This window comes from Octopus bimaculoides, unplaced genomic scaffold, assembly GCF_046866305.1.
Source record: "Octopus bimaculoides isolate indiv1 unplaced genomic scaffold, ASM4686630v1 contig39, whole genome shotgun sequence".
Taxonomy (NCBI): domain Eukaryota; kingdom Metazoa; phylum Mollusca; class Cephalopoda; order Octopoda; family Octopodidae; genus Octopus; species Octopus bimaculoides.
The window spans coordinates 618,289-645,291 of record NW_028315289.1 but is presented as its reverse complement, the minus strand read 5'-3'; the positions used below and the strand labels follow the sequence as shown (position 1 = coordinate 645,291).

The 27,003-nt window shown below is 35.8% G+C and overlaps 28 non-coding genes across 28 annotated transcripts; 14 read left to right on the top strand and 14 right to left on the bottom strand.

Annotated features, from left to right (window-relative positions):
* Window positions 1-789: 789 nt before the first annotated feature.
* Window positions 790-908, bottom strand: LOC149130028 (5S ribosomal RNA). Its single transcript, XR_016239700.1, has one exon. It is a non-coding gene; the product is annotated as a 5S ribosomal RNA (ribosomal RNA).
* Window positions 909-1,602: 694 nt separating this feature from the next.
* LOC149130027 (5S ribosomal RNA) lies at window positions 1,603-1,721 on the top strand. Its single transcript, XR_016239955.1, has one exon. It is a non-coding gene; the product is annotated as a 5S ribosomal RNA (ribosomal RNA).
* A 964-nt stretch (window positions 1,722-2,685) lies between these two features.
* Window positions 2,686-2,804, bottom strand: LOC149130026 (5S ribosomal RNA). Its single transcript, XR_016239295.1, has one exon. It is a non-coding gene; the product is annotated as a 5S ribosomal RNA (ribosomal RNA).
* A 694-nt stretch (window positions 2,805-3,498) lies between these two features.
* Window positions 3,499-3,617, top strand: LOC149130025 (5S ribosomal RNA). Its single transcript, XR_016239985.1, has one exon. It is a non-coding gene; the product is annotated as a 5S ribosomal RNA (ribosomal RNA).
* Window positions 3,618-4,589: 972 nt separating this feature from the next.
* LOC149130024 (5S ribosomal RNA) lies at window positions 4,590-4,708 on the bottom strand. The gene has a single exon (XR_016239699.1). It is a non-coding gene; the product is annotated as a 5S ribosomal RNA (ribosomal RNA).
* Window positions 4,709-5,402: 694 nt separating this feature from the next.
* Window positions 5,403-5,521, top strand: LOC149130023 (5S ribosomal RNA). The gene has a single exon (XR_016239953.1). It is a non-coding gene; the product is annotated as a 5S ribosomal RNA (ribosomal RNA).
* Window positions 5,522-6,501: 980 nt separating this feature from the next.
* Window positions 6,502-6,620, bottom strand: LOC149130022 (5S ribosomal RNA). Its single transcript, XR_016239698.1, has one exon. It is a non-coding gene; the product is annotated as a 5S ribosomal RNA (ribosomal RNA).
* Window positions 6,621-7,314: 694 nt separating this feature from the next.
* On the top strand, window positions 7,315-7,433 carry LOC149130021 (5S ribosomal RNA). The gene has a single exon (XR_016239280.1). It is a non-coding gene; the product is annotated as a 5S ribosomal RNA (ribosomal RNA).
* A 967-nt stretch (window positions 7,434-8,400) lies between these two features.
* Window positions 8,401-8,519, bottom strand: LOC149130020 (5S ribosomal RNA). Its single transcript, XR_016239697.1, has one exon. It is a non-coding gene; the product is annotated as a 5S ribosomal RNA (ribosomal RNA).
* A 694-nt stretch (window positions 8,520-9,213) lies between these two features.
* Window positions 9,214-9,332, top strand: LOC149130019 (5S ribosomal RNA). The gene has a single exon (XR_016239279.1). It is a non-coding gene; the product is annotated as a 5S ribosomal RNA (ribosomal RNA).
* Window positions 9,333-10,297: 965 nt separating this feature from the next.
* On the bottom strand, window positions 10,298-10,416 carry LOC149130018 (5S ribosomal RNA). The gene has a single exon (XR_016239696.1). It is a non-coding gene; the product is annotated as a 5S ribosomal RNA (ribosomal RNA).
* A 694-nt stretch (window positions 10,417-11,110) lies between these two features.
* On the top strand, window positions 11,111-11,229 carry LOC149130017 (5S ribosomal RNA). Its single transcript, XR_016239952.1, has one exon. It is a non-coding gene; the product is annotated as a 5S ribosomal RNA (ribosomal RNA).
* A 982-nt stretch (window positions 11,230-12,211) lies between these two features.
* LOC149130016 (5S ribosomal RNA) lies at window positions 12,212-12,330 on the bottom strand. The gene has a single exon (XR_016239349.1). It is a non-coding gene; the product is annotated as a 5S ribosomal RNA (ribosomal RNA).
* Window positions 12,331-13,024: 694 nt separating this feature from the next.
* LOC149130015 (5S ribosomal RNA) lies at window positions 13,025-13,143 on the top strand. The gene has a single exon (XR_016239439.1). It is a non-coding gene; the product is annotated as a 5S ribosomal RNA (ribosomal RNA).
* Window positions 13,144-14,119: 976 nt separating this feature from the next.
* LOC149130014 (5S ribosomal RNA) lies at window positions 14,120-14,238 on the bottom strand. The gene has a single exon (XR_016239694.1). It is a non-coding gene; the product is annotated as a 5S ribosomal RNA (ribosomal RNA).
* A 694-nt stretch (window positions 14,239-14,932) lies between these two features.
* LOC149130013 (5S ribosomal RNA) lies at window positions 14,933-15,051 on the top strand. The gene has a single exon (XR_016239951.1). It is a non-coding gene; the product is annotated as a 5S ribosomal RNA (ribosomal RNA).
* Window positions 15,052-15,991: 940 nt separating this feature from the next.
* Window positions 15,992-16,110, bottom strand: LOC149130012 (5S ribosomal RNA). Its single transcript, XR_016239293.1, has one exon. It is a non-coding gene; the product is annotated as a 5S ribosomal RNA (ribosomal RNA).
* Window positions 16,111-16,804: 694 nt separating this feature from the next.
* On the top strand, window positions 16,805-16,923 carry LOC149130011 (5S ribosomal RNA). Its single transcript, XR_016239950.1, has one exon. It is a non-coding gene; the product is annotated as a 5S ribosomal RNA (ribosomal RNA).
* Window positions 16,924-17,887: 964 nt separating this feature from the next.
* LOC149130010 (5S ribosomal RNA) lies at window positions 17,888-18,006 on the bottom strand. Its single transcript, XR_016239428.1, has one exon. It is a non-coding gene; the product is annotated as a 5S ribosomal RNA (ribosomal RNA).
* Window positions 18,007-18,700: 694 nt separating this feature from the next.
* On the top strand, window positions 18,701-18,819 carry LOC149130009 (5S ribosomal RNA). The gene has a single exon (XR_016239438.1). It is a non-coding gene; the product is annotated as a 5S ribosomal RNA (ribosomal RNA).
* A 990-nt stretch (window positions 18,820-19,809) lies between these two features.
* On the bottom strand, window positions 19,810-19,928 carry LOC149130008 (5S ribosomal RNA). Its single transcript, XR_016239693.1, has one exon. It is a non-coding gene; the product is annotated as a 5S ribosomal RNA (ribosomal RNA).
* Window positions 19,929-20,622: 694 nt separating this feature from the next.
* Window positions 20,623-20,741, top strand: LOC149130007 (5S ribosomal RNA). Its single transcript, XR_016239949.1, has one exon. It is a non-coding gene; the product is annotated as a 5S ribosomal RNA (ribosomal RNA).
* Window positions 20,742-21,697: 956 nt separating this feature from the next.
* On the bottom strand, window positions 21,698-21,816 carry LOC149130006 (5S ribosomal RNA). The gene has a single exon (XR_016239348.1). It is a non-coding gene; the product is annotated as a 5S ribosomal RNA (ribosomal RNA).
* A 694-nt stretch (window positions 21,817-22,510) lies between these two features.
* Window positions 22,511-22,629, top strand: LOC149130005 (5S ribosomal RNA). Its single transcript, XR_016239437.1, has one exon. It is a non-coding gene; the product is annotated as a 5S ribosomal RNA (ribosomal RNA).
* Window positions 22,630-23,605: 976 nt separating this feature from the next.
* LOC149130004 (5S ribosomal RNA) lies at window positions 23,606-23,724 on the bottom strand. Its single transcript, XR_016239692.1, has one exon. It is a non-coding gene; the product is annotated as a 5S ribosomal RNA (ribosomal RNA).
* Window positions 23,725-24,418: 694 nt separating this feature from the next.
* On the top strand, window positions 24,419-24,537 carry LOC149130003 (5S ribosomal RNA). The gene has a single exon (XR_016239948.1). It is a non-coding gene; the product is annotated as a 5S ribosomal RNA (ribosomal RNA).
* A 980-nt stretch (window positions 24,538-25,517) lies between these two features.
* On the bottom strand, window positions 25,518-25,636 carry LOC149130002 (5S ribosomal RNA). The gene has a single exon (XR_016239691.1). It is a non-coding gene; the product is annotated as a 5S ribosomal RNA (ribosomal RNA).
* Window positions 25,637-26,330: 694 nt separating this feature from the next.
* Window positions 26,331-26,449, top strand: LOC149130001 (5S ribosomal RNA). The gene has a single exon (XR_016239947.1). It is a non-coding gene; the product is annotated as a 5S ribosomal RNA (ribosomal RNA).
* Window positions 26,450-27,003: the final 554 nt, after the last annotated feature.

Here is a 27,003-nt window from a genome sequence, read left to right as displayed (position 1 = left end):
GACACAAACATATACACGCACATACATACATATATATATATATATATATATATATATATATATATATATATATATATATATATATATATATACACATGTATACACATGTATACGACGGGCGTCTTTCAGTTTCCGTCTACCAAAACCACTCATAAGGCTTTGGTCGTCCCGAGACTATAGTAGAAGACACTTGCCCAAGGTGCCACGCAGTGGGACTGAACCCGGAACCATGTGGTTGGAAAAGTTAAGCATCCTAACGGGCATCATCTGGCACCTCGGTAAGGAGAGCTGCAAACAATGACTAAAAGTTCGTGCTTAGTGGTCCAGTCCCTACAAACATATCGAATGCCAGAGGTTGAAAGAGATAGTTCACTGCCAGTTCCCAGAACAAGGATATGAATTTTTTTAGAAACTAACGCAACTATTATCTCCCTTTATAGAGTCACAGAATATGCAAATCGTTTGAATTATGGGAGAGAATGCTTTACACTATTTGTTCCTGTTCTCTCAGGTTGATGGTTGTTCAACAGTGAACATGACATGAAAGCTATTTTCAATATCTTCACGGGAAAACTTTTCAGCTGCACGATCATCACTGTCAACAAGTTTCATGGATAAGTAGTAGTCTCACAAGAGGTTCCCACCCGCTGAATTTTGGTTAATCTGCGTATGCTCTCTGTATTTCATATTGAAAGTAAATCGAATCCACTTTCTTTTATCATATTACATTATCAAAATTCAATTTGTTTAAATTAATTTTTAAAAAAATGTTAAAAGAAGCAAAAAAAATGCTTACAGCACCTAGGGTTCCCAAGCGGTCACCCATCTAAGTACTAACTAGGCTCGATGTTGCTTAACTTCGGTGATCGGACGAGAACCGGTGTTTTCAACGTGATATGGCCGTAAACATCAGAGAAGTAAATTTTAATGTATTTATTCTATAATATCATACTAAAGCAATTTTATTTTTCAGAACATTTGATTTCTTTCAATTTATATAGAAATTGAGGCTTTAACATTTATTTTTTTGCAACTTAAAAGCGAAAAATACGGCCGCACATATATTCATTATTTCTCATTTGCGCGATCAGTATCAATGCTGGGTATAATCTGTAAATAAATTGGTGCTATTTTATATCCGACCCAATGGATATAACGGTCGTATAACGTCATTACACCGGCATATAATAACATTGTTTCGAAAGCACTGGCGCACAAAATGTGAATTGTTTTCTGGTAAAGATGAACGTGTATAACGGGTGCCAAGCAAATAAAAACTTAAATGACCGTAAGAGTGAGAAGGAAAATAGGGAAAGTTAATAAGTCGTTAAAGTGTGCAATGTATAGGTAGTAGTATATGATGTGAATGATTAGTAAGTGTTGTTGCCAGCGTTTAACTGTTCAGCACTGTGAAGGTGAACGATAATTTGTTTTTTATAGAAAGATCGCTAAGATGGCACTGTGAAGATGAAAGATAATGTCTTTTTACCGAAGGATTGCCAAGTTATATACAAAGTGAAAGAAAGAAAAATACATTCTAAAAAATGAAAATGATTTAGTATAAGTTTATAGAATAAATAGATTAAAATTTACTGTATAGATGTTTACGGCCATATCACGTTGAAAGCACCGGTTCTCGTCCGATCACCGAAGTTAAGCAACATCGAGCCTAGTTAGTACTTAGATGGGTGACCGCTTGGGAACCCTAGGTGCTGTAAGCATTCTTTTTCTTTTTAATTTACACAAGCTGTAAATTTTAACAAGCATTAAAACAGCGGATTCAATTTATTTTCATCAGGACTTATTCTTTGTAAGCCTGGCACTTATTATATCGTCCACTTTTTGCCGAACCGCTAAGTTACAGGGACGTATACACACCACCATCGGTTGTCATGCGATGTTGGGGAACAGACACAAACATATACACGCACATACATACATATATATATATATATATATATATATATATATATATATATATATATATACACATGTATACACATGTATACGACGGGCTTCTTTCAGTTTCCGTCTACCAAAACCACTCATAAGGCTTTGGTCGTCCCGAGACTATAGTAGAAGACACTTGCCCAAGGTGCCACGCAGTGGGTCTGAATCCGGAACCATGTGGTTGGAAAAGTTAAGCATCCCAACGGGCATCATCTGGCACCTCGGTAAGGCGAGTTGCAAACAATGACTAAAAGTTCGTGCTTAGTGGTCCAGTCCCTACAAACATATCGAATGCCAGAGGTTGAAAGAGATAGTTCACTGCCAGTTCCCAGAACAAGCATATGAATTTTTTTAGAAACTAACGCAACTATTATCTCCCTTTATAGAGTCACAGAATATGCAAATCGTTTGAATTATGGGAGAGAATGCTTTACACTATTTGTTCCTGTTCTCTCAGGTTGATGGTTGTTCAACAGTGAACATGACATGAAAGCTATTTTCAATATCTTCACGGGAAAACTTTTCAGCTGCACGATCACCACTGTCAACAAGTTTCATGGATAAGTAGTAGTTTTACAAGAGGTTCCCACCCGCTGAATTTTGGTTAATCTGCGTATGCTTTCTGTATTTCATATTGAAAGTAAATCGAATCCACTTTCTTTTATCATATTACATTGTCAAAATTCAATTTGTTTAAATTAATTTTTAAAAAAATGTTAAAAGAAGCCAAAAAAATGCTTACAGCTCCTAGGGTTCCCAAGCGGTCACCCATCTAAGTACTAACTAGGCTCGATGTTGCTTAACTTCGGTGATCGGACGAGAACCGGTGTTTTCAACGTGATATGGCCGTAAACATCAGAGAAGTAAATTTTAATGTATTTATTCTATAATATCATACTAACGCAATTTTATTTTTCAGAACATTTGATTTCTTTCAATTTATATAGAAATTGAGGCTTTAACATTTATTTTTTTGCAACTTAAAAGCGAAAAATACGGCCGCACATATATTCATTATTTCTCATTTGCGCGATCAGTATCAATGCTGGGTATAATCTGTAAATAAATTGGTGCTATTTTATATCCGACCCAATGGATATAACGGTCGTATAACGTCATTACACCGGCATATAATAACATTGTTTCGAAAGCACTGGCGCACAAAATGTGAATTGTTTTCTGGTAAAGATGAACGTGTATAACGGGTGCCAAGCAAATAAAAACTTAAATGACCGTAAGAGTGAGAAGGAAAATAGGGAAAGTTCATAAGTCGTTAAAGTGTGCAATGTATAGGTAGTAGTATATGATGTGAATGATTAGTAAGTGTTGTTGCCAGCGTTTAACTGTTCAGCACTGTGAAGGTGAACGATAATTTGTTTTTTATAGAAAGATCGCTAAGATGGCACTGTGAAGATGAAAGATAATGTCTTTTTACCGAAGGATTGCCAAGTTATATACAAAGTGAAAGAAAGAAAAATACATTCTAAAAAATGAAAATGATTTAGTATAAGTTTATAGAATAAATAGATTAAAATTTACTATATAGATGTTTACGGCCATATCATGTTGAAAGCACCGGTTCTCGTCCGATCACCGAAGTTAAGCAACATCGATCCTAGTTAGTACTTAGATGGGTGACCGCTTGGGAACCCTAGGTGCTGTAAGCATTCTTTTTCTTTTTAATTTACACAAGCTGTAAATTTTAACAAGCATTAAAACAGCGGATTCAATTTATTTTCATCAGGACTTATTCTTTGTAAGCCTGGCACTTATTATATCGTCCACTTTTTGCCGAACCGCTAAGTTACAGGGACGTATACACACCACCATCGGTTGTCATGCGATGTTGGGGAACAGACACAAACATATACACGCACATACATACATATATATATATATATATATATATATATATATATATATATATATATATATATATATACACATGTATACACATGTATACGACGGGCGTCTTTCAGTTTCCGTCTACCAAAACCACTCATAAGGCTTTGGTCGTCCCGAGACTATAGTAGAAGACACTTGCCCAAGGTGCCACGCAGTGGGACTGAACCCGGAACCATGTGGTTGGAAAAGTTAAGCATCCTAACGGGCATCATCTGGCACCTCGGTAAGGAGAGCTGCAAACAATGACTAAAAGTTCGTGCTTAGTGGTCCAGTCCCTACAAACATATCGAATGCCAGAGGTTGAAAGAGATAGTTCACTGCCAGTTCCCAGAACAAGGATATGAATTTTTTTAGAAACTAACGCAACTATTATCTCCCTTTATAGAGTCACAGAATATGCAAATCGTTTGAATTATGGGAGAGAATGCTTTACACTATTTGTTCCTGTTCTCTCAGGTTGATGGTTGTTCAACAGTGAACATGACATGAAAGCTATTTTCAATATCTTCACGGGAAAACTTTTCAGCTGCACGATCATCACTGTCAACAAGTTTCATGGATAAGTAGTAGTCTCACAAGAGGTTCCCACCCGCTGAATTTTGGTTAATCTGCGTATGCTCTCTGTATTTCATATTGAAAGTAAATCGAATCCACTTTCTTTTATCATATTACATTATCAAAATTCAATTTGTTTAAATTAATTTTTAAAAAAATGTTAAAAGAAGCAAAAATAATGCTTACAGCACCTAGGGTTCCCAAGCGGTCACCCATCTAAGTACTAACTAGGCTCGATGTTGCTTAACTTCGGTGATCGGACGAGAACCGGTGTTTTCAACGTGATATGGCCGTAAACATCAGAGAAGTAAATTTTAATGTATTTATTCTATAATATCATACTAACGCAATTTTATTTTTCAGAACATTTGATTTCTTTCAATTTATATAGAAATTGAGGCTTTAACATTTATTTTTTTGCAACTTAAAAGCGAAAAATACGGCCGCACATATATTCATTATTTCTCATTTGCGCGATCAGTATCAATGCTGGTTATAATCTGTAAATAAATTGGTGCTATTTTATATCCGACCCAATGGATATAACGGTCGTATAACGTCATTACACCGGCATATAATAACATTGTTTCGAAAGCACTGGCGCACAAAATGTGAATTGTTTTCTGGTAAAGATGAACGTGTATAACGGGTGCCAAGCAAATAAAAACTTAAATGACCGTAAGAGTGAGAAGGAAAATAGGGAAAGTTAATAAGTCGTTAAAGTGTGCAATGTATAGGTAGTAGTATATGATGTGAATGATTAGTAAGTGTTGTTGCCAGCGTTTAACTGTTCAGCAATGTGAAGGTGAACGATAATTTGTTTTTTATAGAAAGATCGCTAAGATGGCACTGTGAAGATGAAAGATAATGTCTTTTTACCGAAGGATTGCCAAGTTATATACAAAGTGAAAGAAAGAAAAATACATTCTAAAAAATGAAAATGATTTAGTATAAGTTTATAGAATAAATAGATTAAAATTTACTGTATAGATGTTTACGGCCATATCACGTTGAAAGCACCGGTTCTCGTCCGATCACCGAAGTTAAGCAACATCGAGCCTAGTTAGTACTTAGATGGGTGACCGCTTGGGAACCCTAGGTGCTGTAAGCATTCTTTTTCTTTTTAATTTACACAAGCTGTAAATTTTAACAAGCATTAAAACAGCGGATTCAATTTATTTTCATCAGGACTTATTCTTTGTAAGCCTGGCACTTATTATATCGTCCACTTTTTGCCGAACCGCTAAGTTACAGGGACGTATACACACCACCATCGGTTGTCATGCGATGTTGGGGAATAGACACAAACATATACACGCACATACATACATATATATATATATATATATATATATATATATATATATATATATATATATATATATATATATATACACATGTATACACATGTATACGACGGGCTTCTTTCAGTTTCCGTCTACCAAAACCACTCATAAGGCTTTGGTCGTCCCGAGACTATAGTAGAAGACACTTGCCCAAGGTCCCACGCAGTGGGTCTGAACCCGGAACCATGTGGTTGGAAAAGTTAAGCATCCCAACGGGCATCATCTGGCACCTCGGTAAGGCGAGTTGCAAACAATGACTAAAAGTTCGTGCTTAGTGGTCCAGTCCCTACAAACATATCGAATGCCAGAGGTTGAAAGAGATAGTTCACTGCCAGTTCCCAGAACAAGCATATGAATTTTTTTAGAAACTAACGCAACTATTAACTCCCTTTATAGGGTCACAGAATATGCAAATCGTTTGAATTATGGGAGAGAATGCTTTACACTATTTGTTCCTGTTCTCTCAGGTTGATGGTTGTTCAACAGTGAACATGACATGAAAGCTATTTTCAATATCTTCACGGGAAAACTTTTCAGCTGCACGATCATCACTGTCAACAAGTTTCATGGATAAGTAGTAGTCTTACAAGAGGTTCCCACCCGCTGAATTTTGGTTAATCTGCGTATGCTTTCTGTATTTCATATTGAAAGTAAATCGAATCCACTTTCTTTTATCATATTACATTATCAAAATTCAATTTGTTTAAATTAATTTTTAAAAAAATGTTAAAAGAAGCAAAAAAAATGCTTACAGCACCTAGGGTTCCCAAGCGGTCACCCATCTAAGTACTAACTAGGCTCGATGTTGCTTAACTTCGGTGATCGGACGAGAACCGGTGTTTTCAACGTGATATGGCCGTAAACATCAGAGAAGTAAATTTTAATGTATTTATTCTATAATATCATACTAACGCAATTTTATTTTTCAGAACATTTGATTTCTTTCAATTTATATAGAAATTGAGGCTTTAACATTTATTTTTTTGCAACTTAAAAGCGAAAAATACGGCCGCACATATATTCATTATTTCTCATTTGCGCGATCAGTATCAATGCTGGTTATAATCTGTAAATAAATTGGTGCTATTTTATATCCGACCCAATGGATATAACGGTCGTATAACGTCATTACACCGGCATATAATAACATTGTTTCGAAAGCACTGGCGCACAAAATGTGAATTGTTTTCTGGTAAAGATGAACGTGTATAAGGGGTGCCAAGCAAATAAAAACTTAAATGACCGTAAGAATGAGAAGGAAAATAGGGAAAGTTCATAAGTCGTTAAAGTGTGCAATGTATAGGTAGTAGTATATGATGTGAATGATTAGTAAGTGTTGTTGCCAGCGTTTAACTGTTCAGCACTGTGAAGGTGAACGATAATTTGTTTTTTATAGAAAGATCGCTAAGATGGCACTGTGAAGATGAAAGATAATGTCTTTTTACCGAAGGATTGCCAAGTTATATACAAAGTGAAAGAAAGAAAAATACATTCTAAAAAATGAAAATGATTTAGTATAAGTTTATAGAATAAATAGATTAAAATTTACTGTATAGATGTTTACGGCCATATCACGTTGAAAGCACCGGTTCTCGTCCGATCACCGAAGTTAAGTAACATAGAGCCTAGTTAGTACTTAGATGGGTGACCGCTTGGGAACCCTAGGTGCTGTAAGCATTCTTTTTCTTTTTAATTTACACAAGCTGTAAATTTTAACAAGCATTAAAACAGCGGATTCAATTTATTTTCATCAGGACTTATTCTTTGTAAGCCTGGCACTTATTATATCGTCCACTTTTTGCCGAACCGCTAAGTTACAGGGACGTATACACACCACCATCGGTTGTCATGCGATGTTGGGGAACAGACACAAACATATACACGCACATACATACATATATATATATATATATATATATATATATATATATATATATATATATATACACATGTATACACATGTATACGACGGGCTTCTTTCAGTTTCCGTCTACCAAAACCACTCATAGGGCTTTGGTCGTCCCGAGACTATAGTAGAAGACACTTGCCCAAGGTGCCACGCAGTGGGTCTGAACCCGGAACCATGTGGTTGGAAAAGTTAAGCATCCCAACGGGCATCATCTGGCACCTCGGTAAGGCGAGTTGCAAACAATGACTAAAAGTTCGTGCTTAGTGGTCCAGTCCCTACAAACATATCGAATGCCAGAGGTTGAAAGAGATAGTTCACTGCCAGTTCCCAGAACAAGCATATGAATTTTTTTAGAAACTAACGCAACTATTAACTCCCTTTATAGAGTCACAGAATATGCAAATCGTTTGAATTATGGGAGAGAATGCTTTACACTATTTGTTCCTGTTCTCTCAGGTTGATGGTTGTTCAACAGTGAACATGACATGAAAGCTATTTTCAATATCTTCACGGGAAAACTTTTCAGCTGCACGATCATCACTGTCAACAAGTTTCATGGATAAGTAGTAGTCTTACAAAGAGGTTCCCACCCGCTGAATTTTGGTTAATCTGCGTATGCTTTCTGTATTTCATATTGAAAGTAAATCGAATCCACTTTCTTTTATCATATTACATTATCAAAATTCAATTTGTTTAAATTAATTTTTTAAAAAATGTTAAAAGAAGCCAAAAAAATGCTTACAGCACCTAGGGTTCCCAAGCGGTCACCCATCTAAGTACTAACTAGGCTCGATGTTGCTTAACTTCGGTGATCGGACGAGAACCGGTGTTTTCAACGTGATATGGCCGTAAACATCAGAGAAGTAAATTTTAATGTATTTATTCTATAATATCATACTAACGCAATTTTATTTTTCAGAACATTTGATTTCTTTCAATTTATATAGAAATTGAGGCTTTAACATTTATTTTTTTGCAACTTAAAAGCGAAAAATACGGCCGCACATATATTCATTATTTCTCATTTGCGCGATCAGTATCAATGCTGGGTATAATCTGTAAATAAATTGGTGCTATTTTATATCCGACCCAATGGATATAACGGTCGTATAACGTCATTACACCGGCATATAATAACATTGTTTCGAAAGCACTGGCGCACAAAATGTGAATTGTTTTCTGGTAAAGATGAACGTGTATAAGGGGTGCCAAGCAAATAAAAACTTAAATGACCGTAAGAATGAGAAGGAAAATAGGGAAAGTTCATAAGTCGTTAAAGTGTGCAATGTATAGGTAGTAGTATATGATGTGAATGATTAGTAAGTGTTGTTGCCAGCGTTTAACTGTTCAGCACTGTGAAGGTGAACGATAATTTGTTTTTTATAGAAAGATCGCTAAGATGGCACTGTGAAGATGAAAGATAATGTCTTTTTACCGAAGGATTGCCAAGTTATATACAAAGTGAAAGAAAGAAAAATACATTCTAAAAAATGAAAATGATTTAGTATAAGTTTATAGAATAAATAGATTAAAATTTACTGTATAGATGTTTACGGCCATATCACGTTGAAAGCACCGGTTCTCGTCCGATCACCGAAGTTAAGTAACATAGAGCCTAGTTAGTACTTAGATGGGTGACCGCTTGGGAACCCTAGGTGCTGTAAGCATTCTTTTTCTTTTTAATTTACACAAGCTGTAAATTTTAACAAGCATTAAAACAGCGGATTCAATTTATTTTCATCAGGACTTATTCTTTGTAAGCCTGGCACTTATTATATCGTCCACTTTTTGCCGAACCGCTAAGTTACAGGGACGTATACACACCACCATCGGTTGTCATGCGATGTTGGGGAACAGACACAAACATATACACGCACATACATACATATATATATATATATATATATATATATATATATATATATATATATATACACATGTATACACATGTATACGACGGGCTTCTTTCAGTTTCCGTCTACCAAAACCACTCATAGGGCTTTGGTCGTCCCGAGACTATAGTAGAAGACACTTGCCCAAGGTGCCACGCAGTGGGTCTGAACCCGGAACCATGTGGTTGGAAAAGTTAAGCATCCCAACGGGCATCATCTGGCACCTCGGTAAGGCGAGTTGCAAACAATGACTAAAAGTTCGTGCTTAGTGGTCCAGTCCCTACAAACATATCGAATGCCAGAGGTTGAAAGAGATAGTTCACTGCCAGTTCCCAGAACAAGCATATGAATTTTTTTAGAAACTAACGCAACTATTAACTCCCTTTATAGAGTCACAGAATATGCAAATCGTTTGAATTATGGGAGAGAATGCTTTACACTATTTGTTCCTGTTCTCTCAGGTTGATGGTTGTTCAACAGTGAACATGACATGAAAGCTATTTTCAATATCTTCACGGGAAAACTTTTCAGCTGCACGATCATCACTGTCAACAAGTTTCATGGATAAGTAGTAGTCTTACAAAGAGGTTCCCACCCGCTGAATTTTGGTTAATCTGCGTATGCTTTCTGTATTTCATATTGAAAGTAAATCGAATCCACTTTCTTTTATCATATTACATTATCAAAATTCAATTTGTTTAAATTAATTTTTTAAAAAATGTTAAAAGAAGCCAAAAAAATGCTTACAGCACCTAGGGTTCCCAAGCGGTCACCCATCTAAGTACTAACTAGGCTCGATGTTGCTTAACTTCGGTGATCGGACGAGAACCGGTGTTTTCAACGTGATATGGCCGTAAACATCAGAGAAGTAAATTTTAATGTATTTATTCTATAATATCATACTAACGCAATTTTATTTTTCAGAACATTTGATTTCTTTCAATTTATATAGAAATTGAGGCTTTAACATTTATTTTTTTGCAACTTAAAAGCGAAAAATACGGCCGCACATATATTCATTATTTCTCATTTGCGCGATCAGTATCAATGCTGGGTATAATCTGTAAATAAATTGGTGCTATTTTATATCCGACCCAATGGATATAACGGTCGTATAACGTCATTACACCGGCATATAATAACATTGTTTCGAAAGCACTGGCGCACAAAATGTGAATTGTTTTCTGGTAAAGATGAACGTGTATAACGGGTGCCAAGCAAATAAAAACTTAAATGACCGTAAGAGTGAGAAGGAAAATAGGGAAAGTTCATAAGTCGTTAAAGTGTGCAATGTATAGGTAGTAGTATATGATGTGAATGATTAGTAAGTGTTGTTGCCAGCGTTTAACTGTTCAGCACTGTGAAGGTGAACGATAATTTGTTTTTTATAGAAAGATCGCTAAGATGGCACTGTGAAGATGAAAGATAATGTCTTTTTACCGAAGGATTGCCAAGTTATATACAAAGTGAAAGAAAGAAAAATACATTCTAAAAAATGAAAATGATTTAGTATAAGTTTATAGAATAAATAGATTAAAATTTACTGTATAGATGTTTACGGCCATATCACGTTGAAAGCACCGGTTCTCGTCCGATCACCGAAGTTAAGCAACATCGAGCCTAGTTAGTACTTAGATGGGTGACCGCTTGGGAACCCTAGGTGCTGTAAGCATTCTTTTTCTTTTTAATTTACACAAGCTGTAAATTTTAACAAGCATTAAAACAGCGGATTCAATTTATTTTCATCAGGACTTATTCTTTGTAAGCCTGGCACTTATTATATCGTCCACTTTTTGCCGAACCGCTAAGTTACAGGGACGTATACACACCACCATCGGTTGTCATGCGATGTTGGGGAACAGACACAAACATATACACGCACATACATACATATATATATATATATATATATATATATATATATATATATATATATATATATATATATATATATATACACATGTATACACATGTATACGACGGGCTTCTTTCAGTTTCCGTCTACCAAAACCACTCATAAGGCTTTGGTCGTCCCGAGACTATAGTAGAAGACACTTGCCCAAGGTGCCACGCAGTGGGTCTGAACCCGGAACCATGTGGTTGGAAAAGTTAAGCATCCCAACGGGCATCATCTGGCACCTGGGTAAGGCGAATTGCAAACAATGACTAAAAGTTCGTGCTTAGTGGTCCAGTCCCTACAAACATATCGAATGCCAGAGGTTGAAAGAGATAGTTCACTGCCAGTTCCCAGAACAAGCATATGAATTTTTTTAGAAACTAACGCAACTATTATCTCCCTTTATAGAGTCACAGAATATGCAAATCGTTTGAATTATGGGAGAGAATGCTTTACACTATTTGTTCCTGTTTTCTCAGGTTGATGGTTGTTCAACAGTGAACATGACATGAAAGCTATTTTCAATATCTTCACGGGAAAACTTTTCAGCTGCACGATCATCACTGTCAACAAGTTTCATGGATAAGTAGTAGTCTTACAAGAGGTTCCCACCCGCTGAATTTTGGTTAATCTGCGTATGCTTTCTGTATTTCATATTGAAAGTAAATCGAATCCACTTTCTTTTATCATATTACATTGTCAAAATTCAATTTGTTTAAATTAATTTTTAAAAAAATGTTAAAAGAAGCCAAAAAAATGCTGACAGCACCTAGGGTTCCCAAGCGGTCACCCATCTAAGTACTAACTAGGCTCGATGTTGCTTAACTTCGGTGATCGGACGAGAACCGGTGTTTTCAACGTGATATGGCCGTAAACATCAGAGAAGTAAATTTTAATGTATTTATTCTATAATATCATACTAAAGCAATTTTATTTTTCAGAACATTTGATTTCTTTCAATTTATATAGAAATTGAGGCTTTAACATTTATTTTTTTGCAACTTAAAAGCGAAAAATACGGCCGCACATATATTCATTATTTCTCATTTGCGCGATCAGTATCAATGCTGGGTATAATCTGTAAATAAATTGGTGCTATTTTATATCCGACCCAATGGATATAACGGTCGTATAACGTCATTACACCGGCATATAATAACATTGTTTCGAAAGCACTGGCGCACAAAATGTGAATTGTTTTCTGGTAAAGATGAACGTGTATAACGGGTGCCAAGCAAATAAAAACTTAAATGACCGTAAGAGTGAGAAGGAAAATAGGGAAAGTTCATAAGTCGTTAAAGTGTGCAATGTATAGGTAGTAGTATATGATGTGAATGATTAGTAAGTGTTGTTGCCAGCGTTTAACTGTTCAGCACTGTGAAGGTGAACGATAATTTGTTTTTTATAGAAAGATCGCTAAGATGGCACTGTGAAGATGAAAGATAATGTCTTTTTACCGAAGGATTGCCAAGTTATATACAAAGTGAAAGAAAGAAAAATACATTCTAAAAAATGAAAATGATTTAGTATAAGTTTATAGAATAAATAGATTAAAATTTACTGTATAGATGTTTACGACCATATCACGTTGAAAGCACCGGTTCTCGTCCGATCACCGAAGTTAAGCAACATCGAGCCTAGTTAGTACTTAGATGGGTGACCGCTTGGGAACCCTAGGTGCTGTAAGCATTCTTTTTCTTTTTAATTTACACAAGCTGTAAATTTTAACAAGCATTAAAACAGCGGATTCAATTTATTTTCATCAGGACTTATTCTTTGTAAGCCTGGCACTTATTATATCGTCCACTTTTTGCCGAACCGCTAAGTTACAGGGACGTATACACACCACCATCGGTTGTCATGCGATGTTGGGGAACAGACACAAACATATACACGCACATACATACATATATATATATATATATATATATATATATATATATATATATATATATATATATATATATATACATGTATACACATGTATACGACGGGCTTCTTTCAGTTTCCGTCTACCAAAACCACTCATAAGGCTTTGGTCGTCCCGAGACTATAGTAGACGACACTTGCCCAAGGTGCCACGCAGTGGGTCTGAACCCGGAACCATGTGGTTGGAAAAGTTAAGCATCCCAACGGGCATCATCTGGCACCTCGGTAAGGCGAGTTGCAAACAATGACTAAAAGTTCGTGCTTAGTGGTCCAGTCCCTACAAACATATCGAATGCCAGAGGTTGAAAGAGATAGTTCACTGCCAGTTCCCAGAACAAGCATATGAATTTTTTTAGAAACTAACGCAACTATTATCTCCCTTTATAGAGTCACAGAATATGCAAATCGTTTGAATTATGGGAGAGAATGCTTTACACTATTTGTTCCTGTTCTCTCAGGTTGATGGTTGTTCAACAGTGAACATGACATGAAAGCTATTTTCAATATCTTCACGGGAAAACTTTTCAGCTGCACGATCATCACTGTCAACAAGTTTCATGGATAAGTAGTAGTCTTACAAGAGGTTCCCACCCGCTGAATTTTGGTTAATCTGCGTATGCTTTCTGTATTTCATATTGAAAGTAAATCGAATCCACTTTCTTTTATCATATTACATTATCAAAATTCAATTTGTTTAAATTAATTTTTAAAAAAATGTTAAAAGAAGCAAAAAAAATGCTTACAGCACCTAGGGTTCCCAAGCGGTCACCCATCTAAGTACTAACTAGGCTCGATGTTGCTTAACTTCGGTGATCGGACGAGAACCGGTGTTTTCAACGTGATATGGCCGTAAACATCAGAGAAGTAAATTTTAATGTATTTATTCTATAATATCATACTAACGCAATTTTATTTTTCAGAACATTTGATTTCTTTCAATTTATATAGAAATTGAGGCTTTAACATTTATTTTTTTGCAACTTAAAAGCGAAAAATACGGCCGCACATATATTCATTATTTCTCATTTGCGCGATCAGTATCAATGCTGGTTATAATCTGTAAATAAATTGGTGCTATTTTATATCCGACCCAATGGATATAACGGTCGTATAACGTCATTACACCGGCATATAATAACATTGTTTCGAAAGCACTGGCGCACAAAATGTGAATTGTTTTCTGGTAAAGATGAACGTGTATAACGGGTGCCAAGCAAATAAAAACTTAAATGACCGTAAGAATGAGAAGGAAAATAGGGAAAGTTCATAAGTCGTTAAAGTGTGCAATGTATAGGTAGTAGTATATGATGTGAATGATTAGTAAGTGTTGTTGCCAGCGTTTAACTGTTCAGCACTGTGAAGGTGAACGATAATTTGTTTTTTATAGAAAGATCGCTAAGATGGCACTGTGAAGATGAAAGATAATGTCTTTTTACCGAAGGATTGCCAAGTTATATACAAAGTGAAAGAAAGAAAAATACATTCTAAAAAATGAAAATGATTTAGTATAAGTTTATAGAATAAATAGATTAAAATTTACTGTATAGATGTTTACGGCCATATCACGTTGAAAGCACCGGTTCTCGTCCGATCACCGAAGTTAAGCAACATCGAGCCTAGTTAGTACTTAGATGGGTGACCGCTTGGGAACCCTAGGTGCTGTAAGCATTCTTTTTCTTTTTAATTTACACAAGCTGTAAATTTTAACAAGCATTAAAACAGCGGATTCAATTTATTTTCATCAGGACTTATTCTTTGTAAGCCTGGCACTTATTATATCGTCCACTTTTTGCCGAACCGCTAAGTTACAGGGACGTATACACACCACCATCGGTTGTCATGCGATGTTGGGGAACAGACACAAACATATACACGCACATACATACATATATATATATATATATATATATATATATATATATACATGTATACGACGGGCTTCTTTCAGTTTCCGTCTACCAAAACCACTCATAAGGCTTTGGTCGTCCCGAGACTATAGTAGAAGACACTTGCCCAAGGTGCCACGCAGTGGGACTGAACCCGGAACCATGTGGTTGGAAAAGTTAAGCATCCCAACGGGCATCATCTGGCACCTCGGTAAGGCGAGCTGCAAACAATGACTAAAAGTTCGTGCTTAGTGGTCCAGTCCCTACAAACATATCGAATGCCAGAGGTTGAAAGAGATAGTTCACTGCCAGTTCCCAGAACAAGCATATGAATTTTTTTAGAAACTAACGCAACTATTATCTCCCTTTATAGAGTCACAGAATATGCAAATCGTTTGAATTATGGGAGAGAATGCTTTACACTATTTGTTCCTGTTCTCTCAGGTTGATGGTTGTTCAACAGTGAACATGACATGAAAGCTATTTTCAATATCTTCACGGGAAAACTTTTCAGCTGCTCGATCATCACTGTCAACAAGTTTCATGGATAAGTAGTAGTCTTACAAGAGGTTCCCACCCGCTGAATTTTGGTTAATCTGCGTATGCTTTCTGTATTTCATATTGAAAGTAAATCGAATCCACTTTCTTTTATCATATTACATTGTCAAAATTCAATTTGTTTAAATTAATTTATAAAAAAATGTTAAAAGAAGCCAAAAAAATGCTTACAGCACCTAGGGTTCCCAAGCGGTCACCCATCAAAGTACTAACTAGGCTCGATGTTGCTTAACATCGGTGATCGGACGAGAACCGGTGTTTTCAACGTGATATGGCCGTAAACATCAGAGAAGTAAATTTTAATGTATTTATTCTATAATATCATACTAAAGCAATTTTATTTTTCAGAACATTTGATTTCTTTCAATTTATATAGAAATTGAGGCTTTAACATTTATTTTTTTGCAACTTAAAAGCGAAAAATACGGCCGCACATATATTCATTATTTCTCATTTGCGCGATCAGTATCAATGCTGGGTATAATCTGTAAATAAATTGGTGCTATTTTATATCCGACCCAATGGATATAACGGTCGTATAACGTCATTACACCGGCATATAATAACATTGTTTCGAAAGCACTGGCGCACAAAATGTGAATTGTTTTCTGGTAAAGATGAACGTGTATAACGGGTGCCAAGCAAATAAAAACTTAAATGACCGTAAGAGTGAGAAGGAAAATAGGGAAAGTTCATAAGTCGTTAAAGTGTGCAATGTATAGGTAGTAGTATATGATGTGAATGATTAGTAAGTGTTGTTGCCAGCGTTTAACTGTTCAGCACTGTGAAGGTGAACGATAATTTGTTTTTTATAGAAAGATCGCTAAGATGGCACTGTGAAGATGAAAGATAATGTCTTTTTACCGAAGGATTGCCAAGTTATATACAAAGTGAAAGAAAGAAAAATACATTCTAAAAAATGAAAATGATTTAGTATAAGTTTATAGAATAAATAGATTAAAATTTACTGTATAGATGTTTACGGCCATATCACGTTGAAAGCACCGGTTCTCGTCCGATCACCGAAGTTAAGCAACATCGAGCCTAGTTAGTACTTAGATGGGTGACCGCTTGGGAACCCTAGGTGCTGTAAGCATTCTTTTTCTTTTTAATTTACACAAGCTGTAAATTTTAACAAGCATTAAAACAGCGGATTCAATTTATTTTCATCAGGACTTATTCTTTGTAAGCCTGGCACTTATTATATCGTCCACTTTTTGCCGAACCGCTAAGTTACAGGGACGTATACACACCACCATCGGTTGTCATGCGATGTTGGGGAACAGACACAAACATATACACGCACATACATACATATATATATATATATATATATATATATATATATATATATATATATATACACATGTATACACATGTATACGACGGGCTTCTTTCAGTTTCCGTCTACCAAAACCACTCATAAGGCTTTGGTCGTCCCGAGACTATAGTAGAAGACACTTGCCCAAGGTGCCACGCAGTGGGTCTGAACCCGGAACCATGTGGTTGGAAAAGTTAAGCATCCCAACGGGCATCATCTGGCACCTGGGTAAGGCGAATTGCAAACAATGACTAAAAGTTCGTGCTTAGTGGTCCAGTCCCTACAAACATATCGAATGCCAGAGGTTGAAAGAGATAGTTCACTGCCAGTTCCCAGAACAAGCATATGAATTTTTTTAGAAACTAACGCAACTATTATCTCCCTTTATAGAGTCACAGAATATGCAAATCGTTTGAATTATGGGAGAGAATGCTTTACACTATTTGTTCCTGTTTTCTCAGGTTGATGGTTGTTCAACAGTGAACATGACATGAAAGCTATTTTCAATATCTTCACGGGAAAACTTTTCAGCTGCACGATCATCACTGTCAACAAGTTTCATGGATAAGTAGTAGTCTTACAAGAGGTTCCCACCCGCTGAATTTTGGTTAATCTGCGTATGCTTTCTGTATTTCATATTGAAAGTAAATCGAATCCACTTTCTTTTATCATATTACATTGTCAAAATTCAATTTGTTTAAATTAATTTTTAAAAAAATGTTAAAAGAAGCCAAAAAAATGCTGACAGCACCTAGGGTTCCCAAGCGGTCACCCATCTAAGTACTAACTAGGCTCGATGTTGCTTAACTTCGGTGATCGGACGAGAACCGGTGTTTTCAACGTGATATAGCCGTAAACATCAGAGAAGTAAATTTTAATGTATTTATTCTATAATATCATACTAAAGCAATTTTATTTTTCAGAACATTTGATTTCTTTCAATTTATATAGAAATTGAGGCTTTAACATTTATTTTTTTGCAACTTAAATGCGAAAAATACGGCCGCACATATATTCATTATTTCTCATTTGCGCGATCAGTATCAATGCTGGGTATAATCTGTAAATAAATTGGTGCTATTTTATATCCGACCCAATGGATATAACGGTCGTATAACGTCATTACACCGGCATATAATAACATTGTTTCGAAAGCACTGGCGCACAAAATGTGAATTGTTTTCTGGTAAAGATGAACGTGTATAACGGGTGCCAAGCAAATAAAAACTTAAATGACCGTAAGAGTGAGAAGGAAAATAGGGAAAGTTCATAAGTCGTTAAAGTGTGCAATGTATAGGTAGTAGTATATGATGTGAATGATTAGTAAGTGTTGTTGCCAGCGTTTAACTGTTCAGCACTGTGAAGGTGAACGATAATTTGTTTTTTATAGAAAGATCGCTAAGATGGCACTGTGAAGATGAAAGATAATGTCTTTTTACCGAAGGATTGCCAAGTTATATACAAAGTGAAAGAAAGAAAAATACATTCTAAAAAATGAAAATGATTTAGTATAAGTTTATAGAATAAATAGATTAAAATTTACTGTATAGATGTTTACGACCATATCACGTTGAAAGCACCGGTTCTCGTCCGATCACCGAAGTTAAGCAACATCGAGCCTAGTTAGTACTTAGATGGGTGACCGCTTGGGAACCCTAGGTGCTGTAAGCATTCTTTTTCTTTTTAATTTACACAAGCTGTAAATTTTAACAAGCATTAAAACAGCGGATTCAATTTATTTTCATCAGGACTTATTCTTTGTAAGCCTGGCACTTATTATATCGTCCACTTTTTGCCGAACCGCTAAGTTACAGGGACGTATACACACCACCATCGGTTGTCATGCGATGTTGGGGAACAGACACAAACATATACACGCACATACATACATATATATATATATATATATATATATATATATATATATATATATATATATATATATATATATATATATATATATACACATGTATACACATGTATACGACGGGCTTCTTTCAGTTTCCGTCTACCAAAACCACTCATAAGGCTTTGGTCGTCCCGAGACTATAGTAGACGACACTTGCCCAAGGTGCCACGCAGTGGGTCTGAACCCGGAACCATGTGGTTGGAAAAGTTAAGCATCCCAACGGGCATCATCTGGCACCTCGGTAAGGCGAGTTGCAAACAATGACTAAAAGTTCGTGCTTAGTGGTCCAGTCCCTACAAACATATCGAATGCCAGAGGTTGAAAGAGATAGTTCACTGCCAGTTCCCAGAACAAGGATATGAATTTTTTTAGAAACTAACGCAACTATTATCTCCCTTTATAGAGTCACAGAATATGCAAATCGTTTGAATTATGGGAGAGAATGCTTTACACTATTTGTTCCTGTTCTCTCAGGTTGATGGTTGTTCAACAGTGAACATGACATGAAAGCTATTTTCAATATCTTCACGGGAAAACTTTTCAGCTGCACGATCATCACTGTCAACAAGTTTCATGGATAAGTAGTAGTCTTACAAGAGGTTCCCACCCGCTGAATTTTGGTTAATCTGCGTATGCTTTCTGTATTTCATATTGAAAGTAAATCGAATCCACTTTCTTTTATCATATTACATTATCAAAATTCAATTTGTTTAAATTAATTTTTAAAAAAATGTTAAAAGAAGCAAAAAAAATGCTTACAGCACCTAGGGTTCCCAAGCGGTCACCCATCTAAGTACTAACTAGGCTCGATGTTGCTTAACTTCGGTGATCGGACGAGAACCGGTGTTTTCAACGTGATATGGCCGTAAACATCAGAGAAGTAAATTTTAATGTATTTATTCTATAATATCATACTAACGCAATTTTATTTTTCAGAACATTTGATTTCTTTCAATTTATATAGAAATTGAGGCTTTAACATTTATTTTTTTGCAACTTAAAAGCGAAAAATACGGCCGCACATATATTCATTATTTCTCATTTGCGCGATCAGTATCAATGCTGGTTATAATCTGTAAATAAATTGGTGCTATTTTATATCCGACCCAATGGATATAACGGTCGTATAACGTCATTACACCGGCATATAATAACATTGTTTCGAAAGCACTGGCGCACAAAATGTGAATTGTTTTCTGGTAAAGATGAACGTGTATAACGGGTGCCAAGCAAATAAAAACTTAAATGACCGTAAGAATGAGAAGGAAAATAGGGAAAGTTCATAAGTCGTTAAAGTGTGCAATGTATAGGTAGTAGTATATGATGTGAATGATTAGTAAGTGTTGTTGCCAGCGTTTAACTGTTCAGCACTGTGAAGGTGAACGATAATTTGTTTTTTATAGAAAGATCGCTAAGATGGCACTGTGAAGATGAAAGATAATGTCTTTTTACCGAAGGATTGCCAAGTTATATACAAAGTGAAAGAAAGAAAAATACATTCTAAAAAATGAAAATGATTTAGTATAAGTTTATAGAATAAATAGATTAAAATTTACTGTATAGATGTTTACGGCCATATCACGTTGAAAGCACCGGTTCTCGTCCGATCACCGAAGTTAAGCAACATCGAGCCTAGTTAGTACTTAGATGGGTGACCGCTTGGGAACCCTAGGTGCTGTAAGCATTCTTTTTCTTTTTAATTTACACAAGCTGTAAATTTTAACAAGCATTAAAACAGCGGATTCAATTTATTTTCATCAGGACTTATTCTTTGTAAGCCTGGCACTTATTATATCGTCCACTTTTTGCCGAACCGCTAAGTTACAGGGACGTATACACACCACCATCGGTTGTCATGCGATGTTGGGGAACAGACACAAACATATACACGCACATACATACATATATATATATATATATATATATATATATATATATATATACACATGTATACACATGTATACGACGGGCGTCTTTCAGTTTCCGTCTACCAAAACCACTCATAAGGCTTTGGTCGTCCCGAGACTATAGTAGAAGACACTTGCCCAAGGTGCCACGCAGTGGGTCTGAACCCGGAACCATGTGGTTGGAAAAGTTAAGCATCCCAACGGGCATCATCTGGCACCTGGGTAAGGCGAATTGCAAACAATGACTAAAAGTTCGTGCTTAGTGGTCCAGTCCCTACAAACATATCGAATGCCAGAGGTTGAAAGAGATAGTTCACTGCCAGTTCCCAGAACAAGCATATGAATTTTTTTAGAAACTAACGCAACTATTATCTCCCTTTATAGAGTCACAGAATATGCAAATCGTTTGAATTATGGGAGAGAATGCTTTACACTATTTGTTCCTGTTTTCTCAGGTTGATGGTTGTTCAACAGTGAACATGACATGAAAGCTATTTTCAATATCTTCACGGGAAAACTTTTCAGCTGCACGATCATCACTGTCAACAAGTTTCATGGATAAGTAGTAGTCTTACAAGAGGTTCCCACCCGCTGAATTTTGGTTAATCTGCGTATGCTTTCTGTATTTCATATTGAAAGTAAATCGAATCCACTTTCTTTTATCATATTACATTGTCAAAATTCAATTTGTTTAAATTAATTTTTAAAAAAATGTTAAAAGAAGCCAAAAAAATGCTGACAGCACCTAGGGTTCCCAAGCGGTCACCCATCTAAGTACTAACTAGGCTCGATGTTGCTTAACTTCGGTGATCGGACGAGAACCGGTGTTTTCAACGTGATATGGCCGTAAACATCAGAGAAGTAAATTTTAATGTATTTATTCTATAATATCATACTAAAGCAATTTTATTTTTCAGAACATTTGATTTCTTTCAATTTATATAGAAATTGAGGCTTTAACATTTATTTTTTTGCAACTTAAAAGCGAAAAATACGGCCGCACATATATTCATTATTTCTCATTTGCGCGATCAGTATCAATGCTGGTTATAATCTGTAAATAAATTGGTGCTATTTTATATCCGACCCAATGGATATAACGGTCGTATAACGTCATTACACCGGCATATAATAACATTGTTTCGAAAGCACTGGCGCACAAAATGTGAATTGTTTTCTGGTAAAGATGAACGTGTATAACGGGTGCCAAGCAAATAAAAACTTAAATGACCGTAAGAGTGAGAAGGAAAATAGGGAAAGTTCATAAGTCGTTAAAGTGTGCAATGTATAGGTAGTAGTATATGATGTGAATGATTAGTAAGTGTTGTTGCCAGCGTTTAACTGTTCAGCACTGTGAAGGTGAACGATAATTTGTTTTTTATAGAAAGATCGCTAAGATGGCACTGTGAAGATGAAAGATAATGTCTTTTTACCGAAGGATTGCCAAGTTATATACAAAGTGAAAGAAAGAAAAATACATTCTAAAAAATGAAAATGATTTAGTATAAGTTTATAGAATAAATAGATTAAAATTTACTGTATAGATGTTTACGACCATATCACGTTGAAAGCACCGGTTCTCGTCCGATCACCGAAGTTAAGCAACATCGAGCCTAGTTAGTACTTAGATGGGTGACCGCTTGGGAACCCTAGGTGCTGTAAGCATTCTTTTTCTTTTTAATTTACACAAGCTCTAAATTTTAACAAGCATTAAAACAGCGGATTCAATTTATTTTCATCAGGACTTATTCTTTGTAAGCCTGGCACTTATTATATCGTCCACTTTTTGCCGAACCGCTAAGTTACAGGGACGTATACACACCACCATCGGTTGTCATGCGATGTTGGGGAACAGACACAAACATATACACGCACATACATACATATATATATATATATATATATATATATATATATATATATATATATATATATATATATATACACATGTATACACATGTATACGACGGGCTTCTTTCAGTTTCCGTCTACCAAAACCACTCATAAGGCTTTGGTCGTCCCGAGACTATAGTAGACGACACTTGCCCAAGGTGCCACGCAGTGGGTCTGAACCCGGAACCATGTGGTTGGAAAAGTTAAGCATCCCAACGGGCATCATCTGGCACCTCGGTAAGGCGAGTTGCAAACAATGACTAAAAGTTCGTGCTTAGTGGTCCAGTCCCTACAAACATATCGAATGCCAGAGGTTGAAAGAGATAGTTCACTGCCAGTTCCCAGAACAAGCATATGAATTTTTTTAGAAACTAACGCAACTATTATCTCCCTTTATAGAGTCACAGAATATGCAAATCGTTTGAATTATGGGAGAGAATGCTTTACACTATTTGTTCCTGTTCTCTCAGGTTGATGGTTGTTCAACAGTGAACATGACATGAAAGCTATTTTCAATATCTTCACGGGAAAACTTTTCAGCTGCACGATCATCACTGTCAACAAGTTTCATGGATAAGTAGTAGTCTTACAAGAGGTTCCCACCCGCTGAATTTTGGTTAATCTGCGTATGCTTTCTGTATTTCATATTGAAAGTAAATCGAATCCACTTTCTTTTATCATATTACATTATCAAAATTCAATTTGTTTAAATTAATTTTTAAAAAAATGTTAAAAGAAGCAAAAAAAATGCTTACAGCACCTAGGGTTCCCAAGCGGTCACCCATCTAAGTACTAACTAGGCTCGATGTTGCTTAACTTCGGTGATCGGACGAGAACCGGTGTTTTCAACGTGATATGGCCGTAAACATCAGAGAAGTAAATTTTAATGTATTTATTCTATAATATCATACTAACGCAATTTTATTTTTCAGAACATTTGATTTCTTTCAATTTATATAGAAATTGAGGCTTTAACATTTATTTTTTTGCAACTTAAAAGCGAAAAATACGGCCGCACATATATTCATTATTTCTCATTTGCGCGATCAGTATCAATGCTGGTTATAATCTGTAAATAAATTGGTGCTATTTTATATCCGACCCAATGGATATAACGGTCGTATAACGTCATTACACCGGCATATAATAACATTGTTTCGAAAGCACTGGCGCACAAAATGTGAATTGTTTTCTGGTAAAGATGAACGTGTATAACGGGTGCCAAGCAAATAAAAACTTAAATGACCGTAAGAATGAGAAGGAAAATAGGGAAAGTTCATAAGTCGTTAAAGTGTGCAATGTATAGGTAGTAGTATATGATGTGAATGATTAGTAAGTGTTGTTGCCAGCGTTTAACTGTTCAGCACTGTGAAGGTGAACGATAATTTGTTTTTTATAGAAAGATCGCTAAGATGGCACTGTGAAGATGAAAGATAATGTCTTTTTACCGAAGGATTGCCAAGTTATATACAAAGTGAAAGAAAGAAAAATACATTCTAAAAAATGAAAATGATTTAGTATAAGTTTATAGAATAAATAGATTAAAATTTACTGTATAGATGTTTACGGCCATATCACGTTGAAAGCACCGGTTCTCGTCCGATCACCGAAGTTAAGCAACATCGAGCCTAGTTAGTACTTAGATGGGTGACCGCTTGGGAACCCTAGGTGCTGTAAGCATTCTTTTTCTTTTTAATTTACACAAGCTCTAAATTTTAACAAGCATTAAAACAGCGGATTCAATTTATTTTCATCAGGACTTATTCTTTGTAAGCCTGGCACTTATTATATCGTCCACTTTTTGCCGAACCGCTAAGTTACAGGGACGTATACACACCACCATCGGTTGTCATGCGATGTTGGGGAACAGACACAAACATATACACGCACATACATACATATATATATATATATATATATATATATATATATATATATATATATATATATATATATATATATACACATGTATACACATGTATACGACGGGCTTCTTTCAGTTTCCGTCTACCAAAACCACTCATAAGGCTTTGGTCGTCCCGAGACTATAGTAGACGACACTTGCCCAAGGTGCCACGCAGTGGGTCTGAACCCGGAACCATGTGGTTGGAAAAGTTAAGCATCCCAACGGGCATCATCTGGCACCTCGGTAAGGCGAGTTGCAAACAATGACTAAAAGTTCGTGCTTAGTGGTCCAGTCCCTACAAACATATCGAATGCCAGAGGTTGAAAGAGATAGTTCACTGCCAGTTCCCAGAACAAGCATATGAATTTTTTTAGAAACTAACGCAACTATTATCTCCCTTTATAGAGTCACAGAATATGCAAATCGTTTGAATTATGGGAGAGAATGCTTTACACTATTTGTTCCTGTTCTCTCAGGTTGATGGTTGTTCAACAGTGAACATGACATGAAAGCTATTTTCAATATCTTCACGGGAAAACTTTTCAGCTGCACGATCATCACTGTCAACAAGTTTCATGGATAAGTAGTAGTCTTACAAGAGGTTCCCACCCGCTGAATTTTGGTTAATCTGCGTATGCTTTCTGTATTTCATATTGAAAGTAAATCGAATCCACTTTCTTTTATCATATTACATTATCAAAATTCAATTTGTTTAAATTAATTTTTAAAAAAATGTTAAAAGAAGCAAAAAAAATGCTTACAGCACCTAGGGTTCCCAAGCGGTCACCCATCTAAGTACTAACTAGGCTCGATGTTGCTTAACTTCGGTGATCGGACGAGAACCGGTGTTTTCAACGTGATATGGCCGTAAACATCAGAGAAGTAAATTTTAATGTATTTATTCTATAATATCATACTAACGCAATTTTATTTTTCAGAACATTTGATTTCTTTCAATTTATATAGAAATTGAGGCTTTAACATTTATTTTTTTGCAACTTAAAAGCGAAAAATACGGCCGCACATATATTCATTATTTCTCATTTGCGCGATCAGTATCAATGCTGGTTATAATCTGTAAATAAATTGGTGCTATTTTATATCCGACCCAATGGATATAACGGTCGTATAACGTCATTACACCGGCATATAATAACATTGTTTCGAAAGCACTGGCGCACAAAATGTGAATTGTTTTCTGGTAAAGATGAACGTGTATAACGGGTGCCAAGCAAATAAAAACTTAAATGACCGTAAGAATGAGAAGGAAAATAGGGAAAGTTCATAAGTCGTTAAAGTGTGCAATGTATAGGTAGTTTTATATGATGTGAATGATTAGTAAGTGTTGTTGCCAGCGTTTAACTGTTCAGCACTGTGAAGGTGAACGATAATTTGTTTTTTATAGAAAGATCGCTAAGATGGCACTGTGAAGATGAAAGATAATGTCTTTTTACCGAAGGATTGCCAAGTTATATACAAAGTGAAAGAAAGAAAAATACATTCTAAAAAATGAAAATGATTTAGTATAAGTTTATAGAATAAATAGATTAAAATTTACTTCTCTGATGTTTACGGCCATATCACGTTGAAAGCACCGGTTCTCGTCCGATCACCGAAGTTAAGCAACATCGAGCCTAGTTAGTACTTAGATGGGTGACCGCTTGGGAACCCTAGGTGCTGTAAGCATTCTTATTCTTTTTAATTTACACAAGCTGTAAATTTTAACAAGCATTAAAACAGCGGATTCAATTTATTTTCATCAGGACTTATTCTTTGTAAGCCTGGCACTTATTATATCGTCCACTTTTTGCCGAACCGCTAAGTTACAGGGACGTATACACACCACCATCGGTTGTCATGCGATGTTGGGGAACAGACACAAACATATACACGCACATACATACATATATATATATATATATATATATATATATATATATATATACACATGTATACACATGTATACGACGGGCTTCTTTCAGTTTCCGTCTACCAAAACCACTCATAAGGCTTTGGTCGTCCCGAGACTATAGTAGAAGACACTTGCCCAAGGTGCCACGCAGTGGGTCTGAACCCGGAACCATGTGGTTGGAAAAGTTAAGCATCCCAACGGGCATCATCTGGCACCTCGGTAAGGCGAGTTGCAAACAATGACTAAAAGTTCGTGCTTAGTGGTCCAGTCCCTACAAACATATCGAATGCCAGAGGTTGAAAGAGATAGTTCACTGCCAGTTCCCAGA